The sequence below is a fragment of the Tamandua tetradactyla genome, chromosome 1 (assembly GCF_023851605.1).
Source record: "Tamandua tetradactyla isolate mTamTet1 chromosome 1, mTamTet1.pri, whole genome shotgun sequence".
NCBI lineage: Eukaryota > Metazoa > Chordata > Mammalia > Pilosa > Myrmecophagidae > Tamandua > Tamandua tetradactyla.
Window position 1 is genome coordinate 43,123,789 of NC_135327.1, and position 26,437 is coordinate 43,150,225.

Below are 26,437 nucleotides of genomic sequence, written 5' to 3' on the forward strand. Positions count from 1 at the left end.
GCCCTTATATGGAAATAGCTACCTGGCCAGGTGTGCCCCGCCGCTGGGGGGCGGAGCTTAGGCGGTGTGGGGGTTGGGGGAGAAAGAGTAGGCGGGGCCGGTGAAAAAGAAGGCGGGGGAGGATCAGCGCGCGCAGAGGCGCGGGCGGTGGCGCCGGGGATTCGTCCCGCATATTTTTACCTACTTTGGTACGATTCCCGCCACTCTCCCCTGATTGGCTCGGCCTGACCCGGTCTGGCCCTCTGGTGAGGGGAAAAACGTGCACATTTTTCCTCCTTTCCTAGCGACCGTGGCAGTTTACAGGGTTCTGTGAGTCACCACTAATTTCAGGTCTGGAAAATAAGGAGTGACTTATTTATCTTTGGGAACTGCCCGGGGACGGAGGCCCGGCAGCCCACAGGGGTGTGGCTGGGAAACCGGAAAGTTGTCTTGGGCTGGTGGCGCCAGCCCCCACCTCTCCGTTTGTGGCGGGAGGGGGGGTTTAATTGGGAATTATGTTTTTTAAATGGCTGGTGGCATCAGAAACGGTTTCTTTCAGATTCTTTCTCTGAAAGAAAGAATCCCAGCGTCTTTTCTTAGCGTGTTTTTGTGGGAAATAAAAGGAACAGATAGATTTTACAACTGGGATGATTACTTGACTTTTATTTTAAGTTTTACTTAATTTAGGCTACCGAGAACATCATGGCCTCTACCAGAACTATTTTGATTCTCCAGATGTGAGGCTTTGGGACAAGATGGTCAGTATGTTTTTCTTCTGGGCGCCATATAAAATCTAGGTTGCATGTGGTCTTTTTCTGCCCACTAAACGTAGAAACCACCTTCTCTTGACTGTCGTCCTGCTTAGTTTTTTGTTTGTTTGTTCTTTAAAGTAATCAAGTTGTGGCAATTCTTAACTTTTACCAGCGCCTACAAGATTTTTGGCAGGCTAGAGCAGTGCCTCTGAAACTTTAGCATGCATCAGAATCACCTGGAGAACTTCTTAAAAGTAAGATGGGTGGGTCCCACTCCTAGAGTTTCAGACTCAGCATATGTGGAGTAGGACCCAAGAACGTTTATTTCTAACAGTTTCCAGGTGATGCTAATGCTGGTGGTTCCTGACCACACTGTGAGAGCTCTTAGGATGAGGAGAAGGAGCCCCGTCTGTATCCAGTCTGCAGCTAGATCCCTAGCACTCAATGCCCCCACCACCTTGGACTTCTTTTCTAGTTCATTAGTGAGTCTTGGTCATTTAAGGATACACGTCTGTCTGCTCCAGCCCCTCTCTGCTGCATTTCATCCTCCTCTCTGCCACCAGCATTGTATCCAAACATGAGGATCTGATCATTTCATTTTCCAGCTTAAAATTTTCAGTGGCTTCCTTCAGAATTCTCATCAGGACAGTCTGTCCCTTCTGCTTCTGGCCTAGCCTACCTTCTTTGCCCTGTCTCCCACATCTTCCAAAATGCCCACTGCTCCACCCAGTCTAAATTTGTTGCTCTTACTCTTTATGACTGCCATGATCATGGGCCTGCAGTTTTCTCAGACTGAAATGTTCTATTACCCCTCTGGTCTGTGAAGACGTCTCTAACCACTTCCCAAGGGATCAATCATGAAGAGGCTCCCTCTTTTATAATCCCACATGTCAGCTCTTCTCGGACTTTAATAAACATACAAATCAGTAGCAGATCTTGTTAAAAGTGCAGGCTAGGGAGAGTGGGCAACAGTGGCTCAGTCGCAGAGTTCTTGCCTGCCATGCGGGAGGCCTGGGTTGAATTCCCGGAGCCTGCTCATGTCAACAACAACAACAAAAAAGTGCAGGATAGGGATAGGACCTGAGATGCTCCCTGGTGACACCGATGCTGCTGGTCCCCAGACCACACTTTGAGTAATGAGGGCTTCTGGTTTTTTTCCCTACTGCTACTTCCAACCTCAGGGCTTTTGCATCTACTGATATCTCTGCCTGGAATGCTCCTCCAAATACTCACAAGCCTTGCTCTTTCACTTCCTTGAGATTCCTGCTGAGATATCAGATTCTCATGAGATCTTCTCTATCAATCTACTTAATAACTCTACTGGTATATTGCACAGTAAAAACTACTTTTAGCCTCTCTCCTGTATATCACCCCACCCCTCCAAATCACCTATTCCCTATCCCCACCTCTTATTTATGACTGTAGCCTTTAAAAAAATAAATTTGAATCATATATGACATGGATATTATAATATCTCATTATAAAATATTCAAGCAATACAAATAAAATAAGTCCTTGGTTACCCCTACTCTTCATTCCCATGATCTCAGTCCCCTCCCCAAAGATAACCACTGATCTCAATGTGGTCTATGGCCTTATAGACTTTATGTGCATTTATAGATTCATAGGGATCCCCAAATACACTTTGTGCTTGTGTTTCTGTGTAATTATTTAATATAGGCTGGCATGTAGTGTTCTGCTGTTTGTTTTTGTACACTTTATACTATATCTTGGTGATCTTGCCATATTGATAAATCATACCTAGTAATTGCTATAGAGCATGACTGTATTTATTTAATCCTCCCCCTCCTGATGGCCATTTAGGTTGTTTGTAGTTCTCAGTTATCGCAAACAGTGCTGCAATGAACAGCCTTGTGCACACCCTCAATGTAAGCATGAGCGAGTCCACTTTTCAGAGAATTACCTGCAATTGGAAACACTAAGTTAAAATGAATACACATTTTTTATTTTAATAATTACATGTTGCAGATTGTCTTCCAAAAAGGTTACACCAGAAAGTCTACCAATATATACTCCCTCTCACAGTATTTGAGAATGCCTGTGTACTCTCCACTGCCTTCTTAATAAAAGTCAGAGGCATTCTAGAACAGGCATAGGTAAACAAAGGTGAGAAAAAAAACATAAGGCTTGATTGGGATGGCAGTGGCAAGTGACTGCAGAGGGGCCTCAGGAAACTTTTAGAAGTGATAGTGATTTTTGTTTGGTTGGTTTTTTGGTTTTTGGTTTTTTGATGGTGATGTGTTAATTCTTGATAGGAGTTCAGTTTCCGTGGGAAGATACGTTTATCAAAACTCATCTTAAATCTGTACATTTCACTGTATGTAAATTTTACCTAAAAAAAAAAAAAGTGAAGAAGAACCCTAGCCTAAACAAATATTGAACCCTAGTTAATGCTATGCATGCTGTAGTGTTAATGGGTGAAGTGTGTTGATGTCTGCATCTTATCAAATGTATAAGATTCGAAATGTATCAAATGTGTCAGTTAGTTGAACTGATGGCTCTCTAGTTGTCTAGACCTATGATAAGAACAGCCTATTGTTAATTGTTAGCATCTAGGTAATGGATATTTGCTGTACAATTCTTTCCACTTTTCTGTATATTTGGAAAATTTCATAGTAAAATGAAGGGAGGCAGGGTTTGAGGGGAGAGAAAAGATTTGTTGAGCACATGCTGTATACCAGGGTCTGTTCCAAGAATGACATGTGCATAATCTCATTTAGTTTCCCAGTAATTCTTTGAAGCTTCCAGGCCACCTCCTTGATCTCAGATTCTGCTATTCTCTGTCTCACTCAGTTCATTCCAACCCCCTGGCCTTCCTGCTGTTACTCAAGGTTGCCAGGCATGTTCCAACCTCAGGGCTTTTGCATCTACTGATATCTCTGCCTGGAATGCTCCTTCTCCAAATATTCACAAGCCTTGCTCTTTCACTTCCTTGAGATTCCTGCTGAGAAGTCAGATTCTCGTGAGATCTTCTCTATCAGTCTACTTAAAATGGAATCTATCATCCCAAACACCTTTGCTTTCCCCTTTCACATTTTATTCCTGTCATTGTACCTATTTTTATCTAACACATTTATTCTTGATTATTGTCTGTCTCCCCTTACTAAAAAGTAACTCTATCAAGACTGAGATTTTTCTTTCTTTCATTGACTGTTCTGTCCCAAATGCCTAAAACAGTGATTTTCACGTAATAGGTGTTCAATAAATATTTGTTAAATAAATAAAAGAGATGGTGTTTTAGTAAGGATTGTATTCAAGTGTAAGTTACAAAAATTTACAAAATAGTGGCTTTAAACCATTATTAAATTTCTGTACATGAAGTTTACTTCACATATTAAAGAAATGCAGAGGCAAACAATTCAGGTTTTGTGTATTACTGGCTTCACTGTGTTGGAGACCCAGGTGCTGTATTGTTGCTTTGCTGTGCATGGGTTCCTTTTCCAAGGTCACCTCATGGTCCCAGATGGCTGCTAGAGCAGTAAGAAGGAAGGAAAGAGGATTAATAAGAGCACCGTCCCTTGTAAAGAAACTTCCCACACAGGGAAGCATCACGCAGGGCTTCCGCTTATACCTCATTGACCAATGAGGCTAAAAGGGAGGCTGGGAAATGTGATCTGTTCTCTGCCCGGCAATGTGCCCAGCTAAGAAATTGAGATTTCTTTACTAAGGAAGAAGGGAAGAATGAATATTGGAAGATAACTAGTGGTGACTGCCACTGTATTAATTAATATTTGGACCCATTCTACAGATGGATTAAAGCAAAGAGACATCCTCCAGGACATGGAGGAATCAGCAAGCTGCTCCCAAGTCCATGAACTTTACCCCCAGACCACATGACACATAACTACTGGATGAGGTTGAACAATTGCTTCCTTAACACCACAAATGGGGTTACTGGGAAAACTCCACAAATGAAGCTATAGAAAATGCATTCTGGACATCCCTTTGCTTACTGCTCATGGCCTTGTGCTGATAGATGAGGCAGTTCCAAAGTTCTGAGCATCGATTTTAGCAAAAGACCATATACATGTATGTATATTCTTGCAAATGAGGCAGTACTACATTGCAGCACTATTGATTTCTCTATTAGTCCTGATGGTAGAGTAAAAGTCACACACCAATTTTATAATGTTAAAAATGGAAAGGCTGTGACATATATATTTATTTGTTTTCTAGGTAATAGTGTGCTTCTTGAGTTAAACCACGAGAAAGTAGAATAGAAAATGGCACAATAACCTTGGCTGATAATTCTTAACCCCTTTTGGGACATATGTTCCCTTTCAAATTCTGATGAAAAGTGTGAACTCTTCAGAAAAATAGACATTCACTTACATTCACAAAGCTTGTCTTACAGTTTCAAGGCACTTGTGAATTGCCCTGAAGCCCATCCTTTACACTAGATATTTAAGGAAATGTCCTAAAAAGGAAACCCAATGTGGACATAAGCGAACAGTTGCACAGTTCCTTCCTCCTTCAACACTCCCCAGCTCCCTACCCCCACCTCCACCCCAAGATCAGAGTTTGTTTCTTACCAGTTATCAGTTTAACATGAAACCTGATGGATCTTTGCTAAATACAAATGATCGCCATAATTTTTTTTAAAATTTATTTAGCACTTATTAGGGTAAGGAACCACCACCTTCATGGTTTTTAGGAGGCTTTAGCCTCTGTTCTACAAATGAGGAAGCCCAGGCTTAGAGCAGTATGTGAGTCAGAGACCAAAGCAGGGCCAGAGCCCAGCCTGCTCCGTTCCTGCAGAACGCGGTCTCGGCTGACACATGGCACAGCAACTTGTTTTCTTGTTTCATTTGTTCAGCAGATTATCCTGGGAATCTGTCCACATTGTCTTCCCATTTTTCGTAAGCATGGCACATGCTTTCCTCAGTTCTGATCTGGTGGTTGTATTTCCACCCTAAACTCTCCAAGGTGATGCCAGTTCTTACCCACCCACAACCCTCAGGTATTCTCTACAAGCCGAAGTAGATGAAAATCCTAAGGGAATATGATAATCCTAAGGAAACAGGTAAATATAATAGGAAGAATCAACGTGTAATGAAAGTCAGCCAGCTGAATAAACTCAACCAAGAGAAGAAGCAGTACAAAAAATTAAAAGAGCATAGTAAATATTCCCAGAGAGATAAGGCAAGATATTGAAAAAAAAAAAAAAACAGAAGGAGGAATGAAGGGTTCTAGAAAAAATTGAGACATTAAAGGATATAAGATATTATTCCTGAACTCAAGACTCAATAGATAAGCTGGAAAATAGACTGGGTATATCCAAAACAAACAAACAAATATATGAGTTGGAAGAGGAAGTTAAAGAATTAACTCAGAAGATACCAAGCAGGGATAAAGAGACATAAAGCATGAGAGAAAGTTTAAGAGGCGTGAGTGTAGAGGGAAAGAGCCAGTCTCTGTATAATGGAATCCCAAAATAGTGAAATTAGTAAACCCAGGGAAGGAAATAGTTGAAGAACTATGGCTTGCTGCTTTGATTCTGCTGTACTTTCTAATTTATTGCCAAATTCGTTGTTTCACCAATCACTTTGTGCCTACCACACGCTTACTCTTCAGAGCCATGAGGGGCCCAGCTGTCCTGGAGCTTCGGTTCTCCTGGGCCAGAGGCAGGCAACCAACAGCTGAACAGAAAAGTACTGGATAATGATATCCAGTGCTTGGATGACAATAAAGCTAAGTGAAATGACAGTGGGTAATTGCAGGAGGAGTGCAGGGGGATGACACTATTTAAATTGGTGCTCCGAGAAAAGAGGTGGAATTTAAGTTGAGGCTTAAATGCAGAGAAGGACCCAGCCTTATGAAGACATGAGGGGAGGACATCCTGGGAGGGGAAGCAGGAGGAAATGAGTGTGGCGTATTCAAACAGAAGGAAGACAGTGCAACTGAGCCTTGTAAGTCAGGGACTGTAGACCCCGATGAGACTAAAAGGGGAATCAGCCTTCATAACACATAGGGCTGTATGGATCACACTAAGGAAATTGGGATGGATCAATGAAAACATTGAATTATAGCCTCAGTTTAAAAAGAAGTGTTTGTAGGACGGGCAACAGTAGCTCAGTGGCAGAGTTCTTGCCTGCTGTGCTGGAGACCTAGGTTCAATTCCTGGAGCCTGCCCATGCATAAAAAAAAAAAAAAAAGGAAAAGAAATGTTGGTAGATATGTGTTTTCAATAATATTAAGTTGAACATAGAAGACAGACAACATTCAATTATCTTTGACCTACAAACACAGGAATTTCTTATGGCTCAGTATAATTCATGATAGTTAAGTAGGAGTCCATGCATCCTAACTTTTTTAAAGAATTATTTGCCCCTCATTGTCTATTAATACAGCCTGAATTTCTTGAATGGAAAAGAAGAGCTAAATATTTAAAAATAAAAGTTTGTGTCTGGAGGCAAAGATGTATCTTGTTTCCATGCATAGTGGGATGCCACTTTGAAATTTTTTCCATTAGATTCACAGATATTTACAGAGGTCCTACTGCGTGCTAGTTACTGTCGTGTGCATACAAAAATGAAAGGTCATGGGCCCAGCCACAAGGAGATCAGAAGTGAAAACAGATCTATGCCAAGATAAACTTGGCCCAAGTTCTCCAGGCATTCTCAGGATCCTGAACTGGTGGGGGCAGGTGGAACCAGGAAGATGTTACCCGATCTTAATGAGGCTAGGCACTAGAGCTGAAGGAAGTAGCATTTGTCACCAACTTGATTTCTCACTTATATTGATGAACACTAGTACAGAAGAGAAAGCTAGAGGGATCATAGCTCAGGAGCTTAATGTTTGAAGAAAGAGAACAGCAAATAATCCTACTGAAAAATGAGATTCCATGACCCTAGATATGTAGATACAAGATATAGATATGTATTATTATTATATATATATATTTCTGGCTTAACAACGGCTCTAACTGGCTTCGTAGTTGTCCCTTCTTCAAGGAGGGGGACAGAGGAATGATGCCAACTGATGACTCAGCCAAAGAACCCCAGCTCTGCCCCATGAGGAACTCAAAGTAAGCTCAAGGCCAACTGCACCAGAATATCAATGTCACAGGGATTGTGTTATTGAATTACTGTTCTGTGTTTGTCATTAAGACACCAATATTTCTTTCACCGGCCCACCAACCAGCTATTTGACACTGGATGTCACGTCTTGTGGTCTTACCTATGCCTGCTGTTGATGCTGTGGGACCTGGTGCAAGACACACCTCCCTGGGCCCCCATTTCCTCACCTGTAAACTGAGGACATTGTTGAGTTCAACCCCTTTAGCTTAAAAATGTGATGCCTGCGCTACACGAAAGCCTTACTAAGTGCCTGGCACAGTATTTGCACCTCATGGGGTGTGCTGGTTTGAAACTGTTGTGTACCCAGAAAAGCCATGTTCTTTAATTCTAATTCAGTATTGTTGCATAGGGCCTCTTTTATTGTTTCCATGGAGATGGGACCCACTCATTTGTGGCTAGGACCTTTTGATTAGGTGATTTCCATGGAGATGTGTCTCTGCCGCATTCAAAGTGAGTCTTAATCCACCTACCAGAGTCTTTTAAGAGGCCACCATTTTGGAAAAATCTTCAGAGCTGACAGAGAGATATGTTTGGAGATGCAGAAAGAAAATGCCCCCAGGAAAGCTGTTAGAAATGAGAAGCCGGGACAGAAAAGCTAACAGACATCACCATGTACCTTCTCAGCTGACAGAGAAACCCAGAACATCATCAGCCCTTTCTTGAGTCCAGATACATTTCTCTGGATGCCTTAGTTTGAACATTGTTATGGCTTTAGAACTGTAAACTTGCAACTTAATAAATTCTCTTTTTAAAAGCTGTTCCATTTCTGATATATAGCATTCTGGCAGCTTTAACAAACCAAAACATGGGGTATCCTATTCTAGTAATATAAGCAGACCCTTCAATTTTGATTTATAAGCTCTAGGCCTTGGGCTCTAGACACAGAACCTGTTTTTACAGCAAAAATAAAAAATCACTCTAATTATCCAGGTTGTGGACTTAATGGGTTCTCTCAGCTATCCATGCGTGGGGAAACGTGGCTGGTTGACACAAAGAGAGCAAACAGCATAAGCTTCCCACCCTCTTCCGTGTGAGTGAGAAGCAAATGTGTCACATCTTGCAATCATTCCTGTTCTTTCTGGTTTTTGCTTTTTGCTTTTTGTTTGTTTTGGGTTTTTTGTGTTTTGTGGGTTTTTTTTTTTGGTCAGTAAATTCAAGCCCAGGCATTAAGCAGTAGTCCCCTCACAAGATTTTCCATGCTGGAAGTGGAAGGACTATCTAGTTCATTTATAATTCTTCTCGCTCCTGTGGAAAACCTTCCCTCCCACCCCTTGAGCCAGTGAGTCACTTCCTCCCTTCAAACCTCCAAAGCTTCCTTCCCTTGGCAGCTCAGAGCTGTTGGTAGGAAGGTTGATCCAGCACATGCAGTGCACCTGGGGTTGCTTTTGACCTGCCCGAGAAGGATCCTCCTTGGTGCAAGAGAAAGGATGTATGTGGTCTGATAAATGCCAAGTGTTGGATTCTAGATTCATCCTTTTCCCTTTTATTTTAAACAACTCTAGGAAGGAAACGCCCATAGAAGGTACAGAGGACTGCGGGTTTGCTTTATGACTCATGGAAACTTCTAAAATGATAAATATTGGCTCAGTAGCAGCCTGAAAGAAGAAACACGCAACTGAACCAGACGCTATGGTTACAAGAAACAAGAAGAGTATATTCAACAAATAAACTGATTCCACTTGTAAGGTTTCAGAGGAAAAAAAAAAAAAGCTGAAAGCCAGACCTGGGTTCCCTGAGGTTCTTCTCTTCCTGGCCCCACGAAGGTTTCATTTGTTTTTCCTAAGGCCAGAAACTTTCCAGAGATGGTTGCAATATCTTCTTGGCCAGGAAGACATTTTAAATGGCTTTGATTTTAAACTTTATTTAGTCCAGACTCTTTGGCTAATAGGATGGAAACACTTTGCCAACCATAAAAATGAATGCGGGTAAAGATGAAAATATTTTCCCCTTAGAAAAAGAAAATAATTTCCTTCATGAGTGAAAAAAAAAAAATCCCTCCATCTCTGCATACATGAGAAACTGAGGATCCTGGGGAGTTATTGGTAGTTAGGATTATCAACTATTCAGAGAAAATACAGGAAATTATGAGCTATAAATAACGATTGAGCTCCTCTTGAGTGGAATTTTTTATTTCTTATGAAATAGTCAGTGTACCTTAATTTGCTGTCTACTGATTTTATTTTCAAAATATATATATAAATACTAATATTTGTACCCAATGAAAAGGCCAGTGTAACAATTTATCAAAGACTAGCTTGCATCTGCCTTTCAGCTGATTTGTCCTCTATAACTATTATAGTTTGTTAACACTCTGAGCAGCATTCCTTACTAATGTGTGCTTTAGAGTTTGCTGCCCTAACACACACACATAAACACATATGCACTTGCACATGGACACACAAGCATGTACGAACACGTGTGTACAGTCTGTTCTTAATCAATACAAGGTTAGGGAGATTAGTAAAGAAGTAAAGTGAGAAAAGACTAAGGCCAGAAATCTATGCTTCAAGTGAAACAGCTAAAGGGACTGGATTGTAAAGTATGGGAGCGTCCCTAGGAAGGATCATGGTGGGAGGCAGGCAATCTGAAAGGCATTTTGGCAAATACACCAGGTCAGGCTCTCCTAGATCCAATCTTGGGCACATGAACTTCCCTGAGAAAGAAGGGACCCAGAAGGAAGACCCTAGAACACATTGTAGAGGGTGTTAGAGAGCAGAGAGAACAGCAAAGGCCATTCCAGAAGCTGTTGAAGAGTTCATCTTGAGTAGGAGAGAAATACTAGGTGCCTGGCAAGGTCTGGCACACGATGCAGGTGGGAAGAGCAGTGCAACAAGACACCACCATTCACCTGCCCCTTGATCCCCACTGCTGGGAAAACTTATCTCAAGTTTCTGGAGAGAGAGAAACTGTGAGAGCCAGATTAATCAGAGAGATGTGACGTGGCACCTGCAATCAACATTGAGGAAACAGGACTTCCCTTCTTTTGAAAGACCTGGCCTTCTGTGGTTTTCCTCCCTTTCCTTCTCTGATCATCTTGTATTAATAAGTGTTGCCAGCTGATGGAAAGGGAGTTCTCCCCATCCAAGATCTAGGAACAGGAGTGTGTGCAGGTAGCCAAGGGGATGTTGGCAGCTACTGGGGCCACTGTGGTGGAGATGGCTCTGGCAAGAGCACCTCGATGGCTGCCAGAAGAAGAGGGAGCCCCCTGAGCCCTGTGCTCACAGGTGGACTGGCCCAGGTCATTCTGCTGGTTGAGCCAAAGAGCATTAAAACTTATTTCAGAATGGAAATCACATTGTTGCTTTTTTCCCCCCTGGTTATAAAAACAAAATACAGGTTTATTGAAAAAAAACTAAAAACGTATAACAAAGAAAGTAAGTGTCCCCTATTCATTGTCCCATCATCTTTTCTATCCAATGATAACAGAGATTTAAAAAATTAATTACTTGAGCTTTTTGAGAATACCTTCTCCTTATTTCAGAAAAAAGTCTATATGGCAAATTTCACCTTCATTCTCCTGCACTCCTTCTCCCTCGCCAGGGTTAAACCCTGTCATTGGCTTGGAATGTATCCTTTCAGACTTTTACACACCACACACACACATGCACACAATCTAGATAGATATAGATAGGTGAAAGAAAGAGATAGCTGGCTGGATGGCTGGCTGGTTGGATGGATGGACAGATAGTTGGGTACATGGATGGATGGATAGATGGGTAAACAGATGAATAAACAGATGGAAATAGAAAGATGTAGATAGGTAGTTTCGTGTTCCTGTAATTCTTTTAAACAAATGGTATCCTATTCCATCAGCAACTTGCTTTCTTCACTCAATGATCTATCTTAGAGATCTTTCTATGCCTTATGTAAAGATCTATCCCATTCTTTGTTCCACTGAATAGTATTCCGTAGTATGAGCACAACATAGTTTATTGATCCATTACCTTACTGATAAGGCAGTTGTCCAATGAGAAGGCTCCAATTAGCACCTCAGACATGCCTCTTCGTGCACATGACTGAGCCCTACTCTAGAGTAGATAACTGAAAAGCAGAATTTCTGAATTGAAGGGTCGTCACCTGTTTAAGTTTTGAAATCTTCAGTCAAATGGCTGTCCAGAAGGCTGTGTATATTTATCCTTTCCCTAACGGTGAAGGAAAGGATCTGTTTCCCCACACCCTTGGCTTGGATGGTATCAACCTTTGTAAATTTAGCAACCTGATGGGTGAAAAATTGCTATCTCACCACTTGAACTTGCAATTTCCTGAATAGTGAAGTTGAGCAACTTTTCACATGTTTACCAGCCTTTTTATTTCCTCTTCTGTGTAAAATGTATTCATGTATTGCTGATTTCCCTTCTGTATGTCCTTCTCTTTCTGATTTTATGAGTTATTTACATATCCTGATTGTTAATCCTTTGTCTTATACATATGGTAAAGAAATAATTCCTAGTTGTCTTTTATCTTTGTTTATAGTGTCTTTTGTCATATGGATAATTTTTTCGATAAAATAATTAATCCATCTTTTTATGGTGGCAATTGGATTTTAATATGGCTTAAGAAGAACTTTGCTATCACCGAGACTGTTTATACACATGTTCTTCTGAACTTTTTAAAATATCTTTAATCCATAAAGATATATAATTTTATATAATACAACTTTTATATAATACAAAGCATATACCTTTATTTCTATCAAATGTATATCCAATTTTCCCATCTTGTAAATGGCATTTTCAGCCTTCCAGTTCTTCCCAGGCCAACATCTTCAGATTTATCCTTAACTCCTCTCTCTCAGACCCTACGTCCAATCTACCTTCAGAATATACCCAGAATTCTACGATTTCTCACAATCTCCACTGTTACCCCCCGCCCCCAGGTCCACCTCACTATCACCTCGAAACTAGTCTATTATCATAGTCTCTTAACCAGCCTCTTTGCTTCTGCTTTTCTTAACACAGCCATCAGAGTGAACCTGCTAAACTGTAAGTTAGCTTATGCCACCTTTTTGTTAAGCTTTCCACAACTTCCCTTTACTCTCTTTATAAAAGCCAAAATTCTTTTGAGGGTCTAAAAAACCATGCACGATCTGGCCCCTTTGTTACTCTTTCTGACCTCATATCTTAGTTTGCTAGGCTGCTATGACAAGTCCCACATGCTGCTTGGTTTAAACAGTAGAAATTTACTGCCTCATGGTTGCTGAGGCTGGAGTTCCAAATCAAGACCTCAGCAGGCCATGCTTTTTCCCTAATCTGTCATATTTTGGTGCAAGGAATCTTTGGGGTTCATTGGCTTGAATCTCTGCCTCCTATCACATGGTGATCTCTCTCTCCCCTCGGGTCTACTCTTGCAGTTATGGAATACGTTAAAATAGTGGGTGATGAGGTATGGTAGAATGAATTATGTACCCCCTTAAAGGACAAATTCTTATTCCCCATGTGATGGTTTAGAGGTTTTATGAACCCCAGAAAAAAAATCAAAGCTAATCCATTCCTGTGGCTTCTCTCACTTCTGGCTTCTGGTTTCTTCTCTCTATAGGGCTCCAGGAGTATGAATCAGGACCCACCCTCGTCTGTTGACCACACCTTAATTTAATAACACCTTCAAAAGGTTGTGTTTACAAAGAAGTTTCCAACCACGAGAAGAGGATGTTTCAGTTTGCTAAAACCGCTGAAATGCATTATACCAGAAATGGACTGGCTTTTAACAGTGGGGATTTATTAGTTTATAAGCTTACAGTTCTGAGGTCATGAAAATATACAAATCAAGGTATCATCAGACATTGGATGGACTCCTCTGTCAGACGGCCAGGCATATGGTATCTGCTGGTCTCTCCCTTCTCTTCCGGGTGTCATTGCTTCCAGCTTCTGGCTTCAGTGGCTTCCTCTCTGTTTCTGTGTCCTCTCTCAACTCCTGGGTGTGTCCTTCTCCCTCAGGTTCCATTCTTTCTAGTTTGAACTTCTTACTACAGTAAGAGAATTAAGACCCACCTGAGACATGCCTCAACTGAAATAGCCTAATCACTCACAATAGGTCTACACTCACAGGAATGGATTAGCTTTTATTTTTTCTGGGATCCATAAAACTTCCAAACCATCACATGGGGAACAAGAATTTGTACTTTAATGGGATACATAATCCAATCTACCACACCTTATCATCCACTACTTTATTATTTTCATTTATTTATTTATTTTGCATGGGCAGGCACCAGGAATTGAACCGGGATCTCTTGGCATAGCAGGCAAGAAGTCTGCCTGCTGAGCCACCGTGGCCTGCACCAGTACTTTACTTTTTACTTACTCCCCTCTAACTGTGTCTGCCTCCTTATTTTTCCTTGAACAAGCCAGACATATTCTTATGCATTGACTTTTCCCTGTGTTTGGAATGCTCTTCCTTCAGGTATTCAATTGTCTAGCCCCATCACTTCCTTCTGTTCTTGGCTCACCTCTCTCTGACCACCTGCCTAAATGACCACACCCACTTCTATGCTTCCAGTTCCCTGTCTCTGCTTTATTTGTCTCCTGAACACTCATCACCATCTATGTTATTTTTTTACATGTTCATCTGAACTTATGAAATCCTCAAGAATAGGATTTTACTTTTTTCTTTCTACTTCTATATTCCCAATGCCTAGAAGAGTGTCAGCATACAGTAGGTTGTCAATAAATATTTGGTGACTAGATAAATGAATCAAATACCAAAGAGGTTATTGGGAAGACACTGCTAGTGTAGATGTGGTACCTAGAAGGGCAGCAGCCATCTCCTGAGCATGGCAGCCAAAGCTACATGCTTAAGGATGGCTGAGTGAAGAGTTAGACGGAGCCTCTGGACCCCCTGTTATAAGAGAAAAATAACTCTTCTCTGGTTAAGCCATTCTTGTTGGGTGTCTGATACATGTATCTGAATGTAATCCAAAGTAATAATAGCCAATGGCCTGGAAAAGATCCAGAACTAGTCTAAGGATGAAAAGAGAAGAGGGCTTCTTCCCCCAGGAATCCCAATAATTCAAAGATGTGCAAGTGAAGAGAAGAAGCAAGTAGAATCATGGAACTAAGGAAAGAAAGTATTTCAAGAAGGAGAATTTGGTCGGCAGACTCAGATATTGATGAGGTCTCTGGGAAGGGAAATGAGGTATTAGAATGAGAACAGGAATTATAACAGGTATTAGGGTAGGAAGTCAAAAGAGTCTTTTCATGACTCTTGTTTTCTCTGTGAAGTAATAGCTATGACTGTCCATTGGGAGGATGGAAGGTTCAGACATTTGTCCAATTATTTCCTTAGGCTAAATTCCTGGAAGTAGAATTGCTAGTTCAAAGTTAATGAGTTATTAAAGAAAAATGATGCATATTCGCTATTTGCATCCTAAAAATGTTACAACAGTGTGTACGCCTAGGAGTAGGGAATGTATGCCGAGCTTCCAGACCTTCTCTCATCAACCGTGGGTAGGTATTTATAACCTTTTTCAACTGATTTGTTGAATTTTATATTTGCGGTATTTTAATGAATAGTGAGATGGAACTTCTCTTCATGTTCTTGACAATACACCTTTCTTCTTTAAACTCTAACATTTTATATCAATTTCTAAAATAATTGCTTAGAAACTCAGGCCACATATATATAGGTATATCTCCTTTTCATTTGAAAAGATCACAGGTGGTCAGACCCTGTAACAGGAAAATTCTAAGCTGCTTATGTTCTTTGATTTTTCTTGTTGCTTATCTTTTTCTTACTGATTTGTAAACCCTCTTTATATAGTACTTTTGTCTTTCATCTAATAGGCAGAATTCCCCTCAGACTTTAACATTGTTTTGTAGCCTCAAAGTATGGATATTTGGTGTAGTCAAATCTATCAATCTTTTCCTTCTTAAGCTCGGAGGCAGTTATTTTAGAAAAGTTGGCTACGCGTTAGACTTTTCCCTTTCCATGTGAAAAGGATACAAATTATTTGGTGACATAACGGATACATTTCTCAATGTAGGAATGGAGTTTTAGGTGTCAATTGTCTTTTTAGTATTGTAACCTCTGCCTGGATGCATGGGAATGTCTTAAAATGTTCTATGATCTAAAAATTTGAGTGATTTCTATTACTGGAGAAGCCTGTTATTGCAGCTACTAAAGGTATGGAGATTTTTGGAAAAAAGAGAGATTTTTTTGTCATGGAGTCTTGGCTATTCCACAGTCCTGCGGAAAATATTAGATACATTCCTAGCTTGAGGGGATGGATATTGAGGAAGACGTAGGAGGTTTGAAGCAGAACTATGATTTAAACTCCATACTTTATTCTCAATTCCATTGCTTTAATGGTATTTACGCATTATTTTTTGTCACACAACTTATTTCTTTGAGTCCCCATTAATATCAGCAAAGAATAAACCCAGCTTTTTGTTTTGTATTGTCACTAGAGGATTAAGCCATTAAAACAAATCTAGAGAGGAAACTTCAGCTAATATATTTACCTGTTGTGCTGGTTTAATGCTATTATGTACCCCAGAAAAGGCCATAGTTCTTTCAGTTCAGTCCTGTGGGGGCAAGCCTATTGTGGGTGGAACTTTTTGATTAGGTTGTTTCAAATGAAAAATGACTCATCAATTCAAGGTGGGTCTTAATCCTTTTTTGGAGTCCTTTATGAAGATAAAAGACAGAAAAAAAGCCAAGAGAGCAGAAAGAGGTATCCCCAGAGAAGTAAGCAAAGACCCACAGAGGCTGAAAGAGTCCCTGAAGCCAGAACCTGAAAGCAACAAAACCCAGGCGAGAGGGACAAGCAGATGCCAGCCATGTGCCTTGCTATCTGACAGAGAAACTCCAGATGCCAGCAGTCTCTTTTCAGAGAAGGTATTCTCCTGTTGATGCCTTAACTGGGACATTTTCATGGCCTTAGAACTGTAAATTTGTAATCTAATAAATTCCCATTGCAAAAACCAACCCATTTCTGATATATTGTGTTAAAGCAGCTTTAGCAGACCAAAATAGATTTTGGTACCAGAAGAGTGGGGTGCTGTGATTTGTACATATCAAAAAATGCTGGAATGACTTAACAAATGGATAAGGAGAAGATTATGGAAGAATTGTGAGTGCTTGATAAGAAAGGCCTGGATTGCTTTGAGGAGACTGTTGGTAGAAATATGGACACCAAAGTTACTTCTGATGAGTGCTGAGACGGAAATGTATCATTGCAAACTGGAAGAAAGGTGATCCTTATTTTAAAGTGGCAGAGAATTTGGTAAAACTGAGTCCTGATGTAAGAAGGAAGGTACAATTTTAAAGTGATGAGCTGTAATATTCAGACAACAAGATTTTCAAATTAAATGTGGAAAATGCAGCCTGGCTTCTCCTTGCAGCTTACAGTAGAATGCGAGAGGAAAGGGATGAACTGAGAACTGAACTCATCTGTACAAACAAAGTAGAAATTGATAGTTTAGAAAACTCTGAGCTTTTGTGAAATGAGTCCCCAGAGAATAATGCTCCATGTTAGAATTTAACCAAACGTGGAACCAGCCAACCATTTCAGTATGAGTCAGGATTGGTGATGGAGTTATCTAGAAAGGATTTGTGGAAAGTCCTGTTGTCTGATGGTTGGGACCCTGCATGCTACATGCAAAACCAACAAGTATTTTTTGAGATCTGCATGAACAGAACCAGTGTTAGCCTGAACTAAAAGAGAGAAAAGGGACAGACTGAAGGAAAAATAACTTCAAAGACAGAACCTTGGACACTGAGTCTTTAGCAAAGAAACCTCAGGCCAGGAAAGCCGACCCACCCATGCATGTGGACAGCGTGAGTCTGCCCTGGAGTTTGCAGAGGTTGGGCCTTCCATCCTATTGTTCAGAAAGAGTTCTGCTGTCCCAGGTCCCAGAGAGGGCACATTGCCTGGGGTTTGAGGGGAGTCTGTTCTGAAGGGGTTGAGAGTATGCCCCAGAAATGGCAGAGAGTATGACTGCCACCCAGATGCCAGGGCTGAGAAATGGCGGTCTCCCCAGTGTTTGGAGTTGTTGGAGCCGTCACCCCAGTGTTTGCAGAGAGCAGGGCTGCTGCACAAACTGTCACTCTCTCAAGCCCTGAGGATGAAACATCATCCTATAGATGACTTTCAGGCATGGAAATCTGATGGCATATGCTCTGCAGGTTTTTCAGAACTGTTTGGGAACTTTGACCTCTGTTTTCCTTTCAGTTTCTCCCTATGGAAATGGGAACATTTATTTTATGACTGTCCATCTTTTGAATATTGGAAGAAAATAACTCTTTTTGAGTTTCACAGGTCCTCAAGCAGAGGAGAATTTTGCTTTAAAATACATCATACCTCTAACTGATTTTGATGAAACTTTGTACTTAATATTGTTACTGAAGTGACTTAAGACTTCTACGATTTTGTAGTGGAATTAATGTATTTTGCACATGGAAAGAACATGCCTTTTGGGGGTTCAGAGGGTAGAGTGTGCTGGTTTGAAGTTGTTATGCACCCCAGAAAAGGCCATGATCTTTTAATCCATTCCTGCAGGGGCAGACTTTTTGTGGATAGGAGCTTTTGATTAGGTTGTTTCAATTGAGATGTTATCCACCAATTCAAGGTGGGTCTTAATCCTTTACTGGAGTCCTTTATGAGGATAAAAGATAAAATAAAAACCAAGAGAGGTGTCCCCAGAGACGCAAGCAAGGACCCACAGAAGCTGAAAGAGCCACTAAAGCCAAAAACTGAAAACAACAAAACCTGGGAGAGGGACAAGCAGACAATGGCCATATGCCTTGCTATCTGACAGAGGAACTCCGGATGCCTATAGTCTCCTTTTAGAGAAGATATTTTCCTGTTGATTCCTTAACTGGGACATTTTCATGGCCTTAGAACTATAAATTTCTAACCTAATAAATCCCCATTGCAAAAGCAAACCATTTCTGGTATATTGTGTTCCAGCAGCTTTAGCAAACCAGAACACCTGTGCTGTGGCATGTGCTGGTGCTGCCCCTCCCTTGACCCTGAACTCTCACCTCTGTCCACCAAAGTTGCTTCCTTTGAGCCACCTGTGAGTTTCTGTTGGATGTACTGGAGCTTTGGTGCCCTTGAGACTGCCCTCAACCAAAGAGGGTCAGGGAGTGGGTGGATAAGTAACCTGCTCCCTTATCCCTTGGGTGGGATGTCTCTGTGGTGTTGAGCTCCAGTTGCCCACAGAGGTAACTGGTTTGATGATACCCCATTATGGCTGTCTCTCCTTTCCTCTCTCATTACCACCCCATATGAAGTTTCCCAAGATCATCTCTCAAAGAAGCTACTTGCACTCAAACCCTTGTCTCAAAGTCTGCTTCATGGGGACTCCAAACTAAGACAAATACTTAAAATAAATCAGGCCACATGCAGAAAATAATGGCTAATATTTATTGAGCACTAACTATGTGTTAGATACCATTTGAAGCCTTTCACATCATTTAGCCCTCATAATGACCCTGCTGGGAGGATCATTACTTACCCTAAGTAGACAAGGCTGGAGGCTTAGAGAGGTTAAGTATCTTGTCATGTAGCTGGTGGGTCACAAAGGATTTAAACCCACACTATTTAACTTAAGGATCCATGCTTATAACTACCATGTCTTAGGACATGTATATCGAGCCACAGTATATTGAGTGGCTTCCAGTGTATCCCTGGTACATATTTAATAGGCTTTGCAAGGGCATTTGGCCTACTGGGGTGAAATTCAGATGAGCTGATAGATTTTTTCCCCCAGCAATAATAATGTTGCATAACTTGGCATTCATCCAACTAGAATCTGAGTCACATGTAAGAAGTTTTCCTTTTATTCCCAACCACATCAAGAAGTTCAGGAGTGTTTTCTTTTCTCTTGGCTTTTCTAAAATGTAAGTCTGTTTTTGCAGCTAGCCACTGTTCCTGCTTATTTTTGTCAAAAACCAGCTGCCCTGCTCACAATTTATCATATGATAAATAAAAGCCACCATTTTTGCCCTAATAAGTGGCCGAAACAGATCCAGAACATTAGCTGGTTGTGAGCTTGTGTGAGGTGTGTTCGTTACTGATTTGGAAGACAACACTTCTCAGGCCACGATTGGCCCTTTTTTGAACTGAAATATTCCTCCAGTGTCTGACCTTATCAAATCTTTTCTCTTTTACAAGGCAAAATATTATGCTGTCCTCTGACCTCCACTGCTGATCTTCAGAAAGAGTAAAACTAAAGTTTGGGTTTCTAGAAAATGTTATAAAATTGTTTCCCAAGTTAGGTCATTGCCATTGTAAGGTTTTTGTTTCAGTAGAAGGCTTAACCAAAAAAACAGAGGTAGTGGTCAACCATTATTTAAGGAAAAAGTCTTGAGATCAGCTAGGTATTATTGTCTCCCTTTCCACTTGAAACAGAAACTAGGTTTGAGATAAATCCTTTTCTCTCTTTATAGAGAGACACTAAACTACTCAACTTACTGACTGATTTCCCCAGTTTTTGAAATGGCATTGTAAAATTTTGGAAGTCATTTAAATGCAATTATAAAATTGTATTTTATAAGGCAATTTATCATAATTAATTTTTGGAAACTTCTTGGGCCTACTTGAAACCAAAGCAAACCGTGGTCTCAGGCTCTATACTCTAATTCTGGTTTATTTTTTTTTTAAGAGGACATTTAAATTTAGGGCAACATTTTAAATAATATACCCAGAAAGACTGAGTCTCCTCTTTGAGCTTATAGAGACAGGAGAAGTGACATAAAAAATTTCTTGTTATGCCATACTGTATTGTGGTCACAACACTACCATGACTATATGTGCAGATTATAATGTTCTCTCCAGTAGTTTCAACCACTTGGCAGAGCTATATTATTTCACAGGTAATGTCATGCGGGTAAATGTTTAACGTCAGACTCTCTAGGTGGGGAAATGCTTCAATTTGTGTGTTTGCCAATTCCTGTGGTGTAAATACTCCCATCAATGATAGTGTTTCAAGCTACCAATAAAACATCATCCAGCTTGCAAAATTCCTGAAAATTTAACAGTGGGCTCTCATGTGCTCCTAAGAGCCAGCTCCAGCACAACCCTGTAGGTGACTGAGCCAGTTGGTGCCCCAAATGCAGGGAATTTGGAAACACTGGTTTTTTTTAGGTTTGTGGTGCCCTGAAATTGACCCTAGAGATCACCAGGACATCATGGAGCAAATCCTGGCAGTGTCCCTTTGGGGTCCAGTGGGATTACCCAAAAACTCAGGTTACCTTGGAAAAAAAGTACCCTGGGAGAGTTTGGTCCCAAATGCCCTCTTTAATTGTTGTCCTTGCAACTTACATGTCCTACAATTAAGAGTAACTGAGAACAGGACAAATGCTTGGAGCATAGGGCCACCCTTGGCTCTGTGGGGCTGGTTTAAATTGCCATGTTCAGCAAAGACTGACCACAACAAAATAAGCAGCCAGAATCCGACTTGGATGCCACCCTTTAGAATGGATTTTGTTTCAGGTTTACATCAGAAAAGCCACAGCCTCTGAGGATGCCTAAGAAGTGTCTTCATTGTCTATCTCTTGAGAATGTTGCTTCTCCCCCTACCCCCTTTCTTAAAATAAAAAGCTCTTTTCCATGGAACTAGTCTTTCCTTTTAGCCTGTCTTTTGTAACTAGTCTTTCAGCTGACTATTGCATTGTTTTCTTTCTTGGTGAATATATTTTTGTTCTATCCCTATCTATTCCATCTAAATGATGAAAGACAACAGAATTCTAGCTGTTAGAGCAATGAGCAAAGTAAATATCAATTAGGGGCTGCTACTAAATTTGTTCAGGGCCATTGGAAAGAGCCAGTCAACAAGTGAGAGATCAGATGGTTAGGCCATTTGCACGGCTCTTTGATAAGAGCTCTTGCAAGGGTTCAGCTTTGGTGAAGCAATATCCAACTTCCCTATTTAAAAGGTCCAGGGTGGACCTACCAACATTCAAAGCTCTGCCTTTCATTTTGAGTTTCTATCTAAGGTTCATTCGATCTTTAATTCATTTTGTTGAGCACTTACTTTGCGCTAGAAACTGTATTAACTAATGAACCAGATATTGCGTTTGTCAGGGTTCTGTATCTAGCAAGAAATAAATGGCGTAAACAAAGGGTTGAATTGGAGAGAATTTAATGCAGGGACAATTTCCAGAATTGTGGGCAGGATAAGGGGAACCAGCAAGAAATGAGGAAGTGCTGAGGGACTAGCAATAGCAGGAAGCCATTACCACCCCTATGCTGAAAGAAGGAAGAGGAAGGGGCCCTGGAAGGGGTGGTTATGCTTAGGCGGAGAGGAAAGCAGGAAGGCAGTCAGGGGACTGAACACTCTCTGATCTCCTCCTGGTGACTCCCATCTGCCAAACCCTACAGAAAGCTGGAGAGCAAGGGAGCCAGGTGATACCATTTGGGAGAGCCAGTTTCCTAGGGTTTAGAGCAGCTGGTGAAGGGCAAGGATGGGTCTTTGGGATGTTGGGTGGCCAGTGAGGAATGGCCTGCATTAATAAGGCCCTGCCCTTCAGCCACTGCAGTCTAGTGGGAATAATCCTATGGCTAGGTCTATGGGATGGTGGGGAGGTAAAGCCTGAGAGAGAAGGGTGCCTTGGCTAAACCTGTTAGGCTTTGTGTTTGTGGAACTGAAGACCTCTCTAGGTGGCTTTTGTATGTGTTAATATGCATAAAGGGTTAGGTGGGAGGTTCAGAGGAGCAAGGAAGGTGTTACTATCTAGGCCGAAGGATAGGACAGTGTCTGCTGGGTGAAAAGAATTTCCAGATGACAAAAATTTTAAATAAATGAAGGAATGGAGGGAGTATGTGTCAACTATGAGCAGACAGTTGAGGGTGGAATAGCAGGATAATCACATCACTTACAGCCTCTTTCCAAATAAACTAACAAGTCAGATATCACTTAGAAAGGTGGCTCTTAGGATTTTGGCTAGATCCACATGCTTGCCAAACAATGGCAGTCTTCTGCAAATGGGTATATTGGTAGAAATTTCACTAGAAAACTTCATGAGGAGTTAGGTCTGAGAGTTGCAAATCAGGGCTTAGCATGTACAGACTTAGTATCTCTTAACAGTACTTTTAAACTGTGTATAGAATTTGAAACTGGCTGGTATCATAGTTTGGGTTATCATCTCTTCCACCTATTTCAGGTCAAAGCTAAGAAACTGGTAAAATTTAGAAGATAGGACATGTTCTCTTCTGAAATAGTTTCATCTTTTAAAAAATTATCTAGTTTATAGTTGATATTGAAATCTCTAAGTGGCCCCAAGATATACTTTATAGGTTTTGTTTTGTTTATTATATTTTTTAATTGTGGTAATGTATTTACAACATGAAATTTCCCATTTTATCCACTTTCAAGTATATAATTCAGTGGTATTAATTACTTTCACAAGGTGTGCTACCATCACCACAATCCATTACCAAAATTTTTCTATCACCCCAGACAGAAACTGTTCCCATTAAACATTAACTCTCTGCTTCAGTCTGCTAGACTGCTTGAAGCAAATACCATGAAAGGGTTCAGCTTAAACAATGGGAGTTTATTTGCTTACAGTTTTGAGGATGTGAACATGTCCAAATCAAGGCATCACCAAGGCGACGCTGTCTCCCCAAACACCAGCTGCTGGCAATCCTTGACTCCTCCACCACCACGTGGCAAGGCACATGGCAGCGTCTGCTGGTCTTTCCCTTTTCTCCTGGGGTTTGTTGCTTTCAGCTTCTGGCTTGTGTTTCTTTTCTTTTCTTTTTTTAATTCTGTCTGAATTTTGTTCTGTTTAAAAAGACTCCTGTAACAGGATTAAGGCCCATGCTGAAAGAGGTGGCTCACACCTTAACTGAAATAGACTCATCAAATGATCCTGCATACAACAAGTTTAAACTCAGAGGCATGGATTAGATTTAAGAGCATGTTTTTCTGGAGTACTTACAGCTTTGAACCACCACACTCTCCATTCCTACCCACCTCCTTGCCCCTGGCAACCTTAAAACATACTTTCTGTCTCTATGAATTTGCAAATACGAGTTATTTCAAATAGGTAAAATCATAGAATATATGTTTTTTGTGTCTGGTTTATTTCACACAACATGATGTCTTCAAGGTTCAGACATGTTGTCGCATGTTTCAGAACTTCTTTCCTTTTTCTGACTAAATAATATTCTATGACGTGTTTATCCATTCACCCACTGATGGACACTAATCAGTTCCTCTTGATATTGATGACTGGGCATGGACTTTTAGAAACAATGTACATCCCCAATGTATATTTAAGTCCATGAATATATATTTCTATCCAAAACGCTTTTATTGGCATTTCCTTAGAGGTTTGAAGCAGGGACCTGGAACATTCTCCTTTTAGTGCAGAAGGAGATTCCAACTGGCCAACTGTAGCTAGATGATACATCAAACCACTTGGTAATTCATTCCCGGAAAAAAGGGGGCTGTTGTGCAGATGTCAGTCTTTCCCAACTTGAGAGCGTGGTGGGTCTGTTTAATGATATTTTGAAAAGAGGTAGAGAGTAACAGGCTGGATCATGTGGCTAGATTTAAATCCAAAGAAATTATAACTGTAAGCAAGTCTTCAGAGATGGCGCCTGCTGGGACAATGACGCATCCCTGTCTCCCTAAGGGCATGGGTATGGCGACTTTTCATGCATAACCATGGTGATGATGGAAGAGGAGGTGTGACCGTGTCTCAGCCACATTCCGAGGTTGCACCACATCGTCTGGCATGCGGGAAAGGCAAGTCCTGATATGTCCCTAAATCCCTTCCCACTGAGAGGTGTTCAACTCCTACCTTAGTCATCATAACTAAACCAGGTGTGTCCAAGGACCATTTGCATTTTCTTGCTATCATTAAGAAACGTCTGTTCTCAGCACAATTGTCCCAGAGGTGTTTGAGATTTGGGGGGAGGAACTTTTTCTTTTGCTATAATCTCAAGCTTGCAGGAAAATTGTAGGAAGAGTACAGGGAACTTCCATATGCCCTTACCCAGATCCACCAATTGTTTACATTTTTTCCCACTGTCCTAGTCTCTCTATGTATTGTTCATATGTGTGTATGTTATATGTATGCACACATATTGTTTTTATTTGTTGAACCATTTGAGAGTAAGTTGGACATTGTACTCTTTTATCCCTAAATCAGTGTGGATTTCCTAAGAACAGAGTCATTTTCTTGCATGCCGTGGTAAGATTATCAAAATCAAATGTTACAATGTTACTGTCTAACCATATTTCATTTCATATTCAAATCTCATCAATCGTCACAATAATGTCCCCTGTATCTTTTTTCCCCCACATCCAAGATTATGCTTTGCATTTCATTGTCATGTCTTTTGTTGATGCCTACCAGTAAAAAGCCATATGGAGCATGGTGGTCATCAAATACATTTGGGTTTTCTGATACTTTTGCCTCAGAGCCTGTGTCAGATCCTGAAAAGAGTAAGTTTGATGTTCAGTATCATAGCTCTTGCTATTGTTGGTGTTGCATTTCTGACTTAACGGAGACTCTTCGGAGTCAAGTGTGTGGGTGCAGGTGGAGAAAGAGCCTTGCTTCTGAGTGTGATTCTCCCTCTCTTGTTCCCCTTTGCACCTCCTCATCAGCGTGTCTGTAGAGACGGGGACCCAGGGATTTACCCTTTCACTCCTGGGTTGCTTCCACCTTCCTGAAATGAATCTTTCCACGGCTGTCTTACTTTTTGGGTTGATCCAAGGTCATGGGGGGTGCCCTCTGCGCCCATAGCTCCTGCCTCCACCCTGGGGGCTGTGAGCAAAGGCGCCTGCTCTTGGGCAGTGCGGCCCTCTGGTGGCAGACATTTGTATGTTCTGGGAAAAGCATGGCTGTAAAGAGAGATTGTGAAGAATCACGATTTTAGAGCTGGAAGAAGACTTCAGCAGTTTTTTAGTTCAAATTCATCATTTTAGAGAACAGCTTAACTGACTCATTCAAGACTGCACAACTTGGGGAATCCCATGTAAGCCTATATCTGCCAAGTATACGGATTTACCCTTTGCATTGCAAAAAAGCCCAAAGCAAACTCAGAACTGATCTGAACTGAAAGAGACTGCTTCAAAACTCTACAATGTGTAGTGGAATAAAAAGTGAAGCATCTAAGCCTATTTCACTCAGTGTTTTTATACTTGCTCAAGTGGAGAAAGATAATTTAAAAAAAATTTTTTTTTAGTTTTTTATATATGTAAATTATTTTAAATTGAAAAAAGATATGATAAACCTAACATCTGGTTTATTTCATTAATTTCTTATTTTATGGATATATTTTTATATGGCTGTAATAGCCATGCATATGGTAGTATTTAGCTTTTCTGTTCCCCTTCATACTTATTTTAGAAATTTTCATTTATATCATGGCATAATCATAGCATGATTAAAATTGTTCGATGTTTATATACCATTTTCTCCTGTTATTATTGTACAGTTTGCTCTATCTTTCTCCTCTGTCTTTGCTATTATACATTGACTTCTGTAAAGTAAAGCAAGTAACATTTATTAAATGTCTTTGCTGCGAAGTGCTTAATGTACATGGTGGTCATCCTTTTCAAAATAGTTTTTGAAAATAATTTGAAACTTCCAAAGAAAAACTGCAAAAATAGTACCAAGAACACCCATATACCCCTCACCCAGATTCAG

The 26,437-nt window shown here is 40.7% G+C and overlaps 1 long non-coding RNA gene across 1 annotated transcript; it reads left to right on the top strand.

The window, feature by feature from the left end:
- The first annotated feature begins 92 nt into the window (after positions 1–92).
- Positions 93–11,031, top strand: LOC143645943 (uncharacterized). Its single transcript, XR_013157213.1, has 3 exons — positions 93–330; positions 667–737; positions 9,334–11,031. It is a non-coding gene; the product is annotated as an uncharacterized LOC143645943 (long non-coding RNA).
- Positions 11,032–26,437: the final 15,406 nt, after the last annotated feature.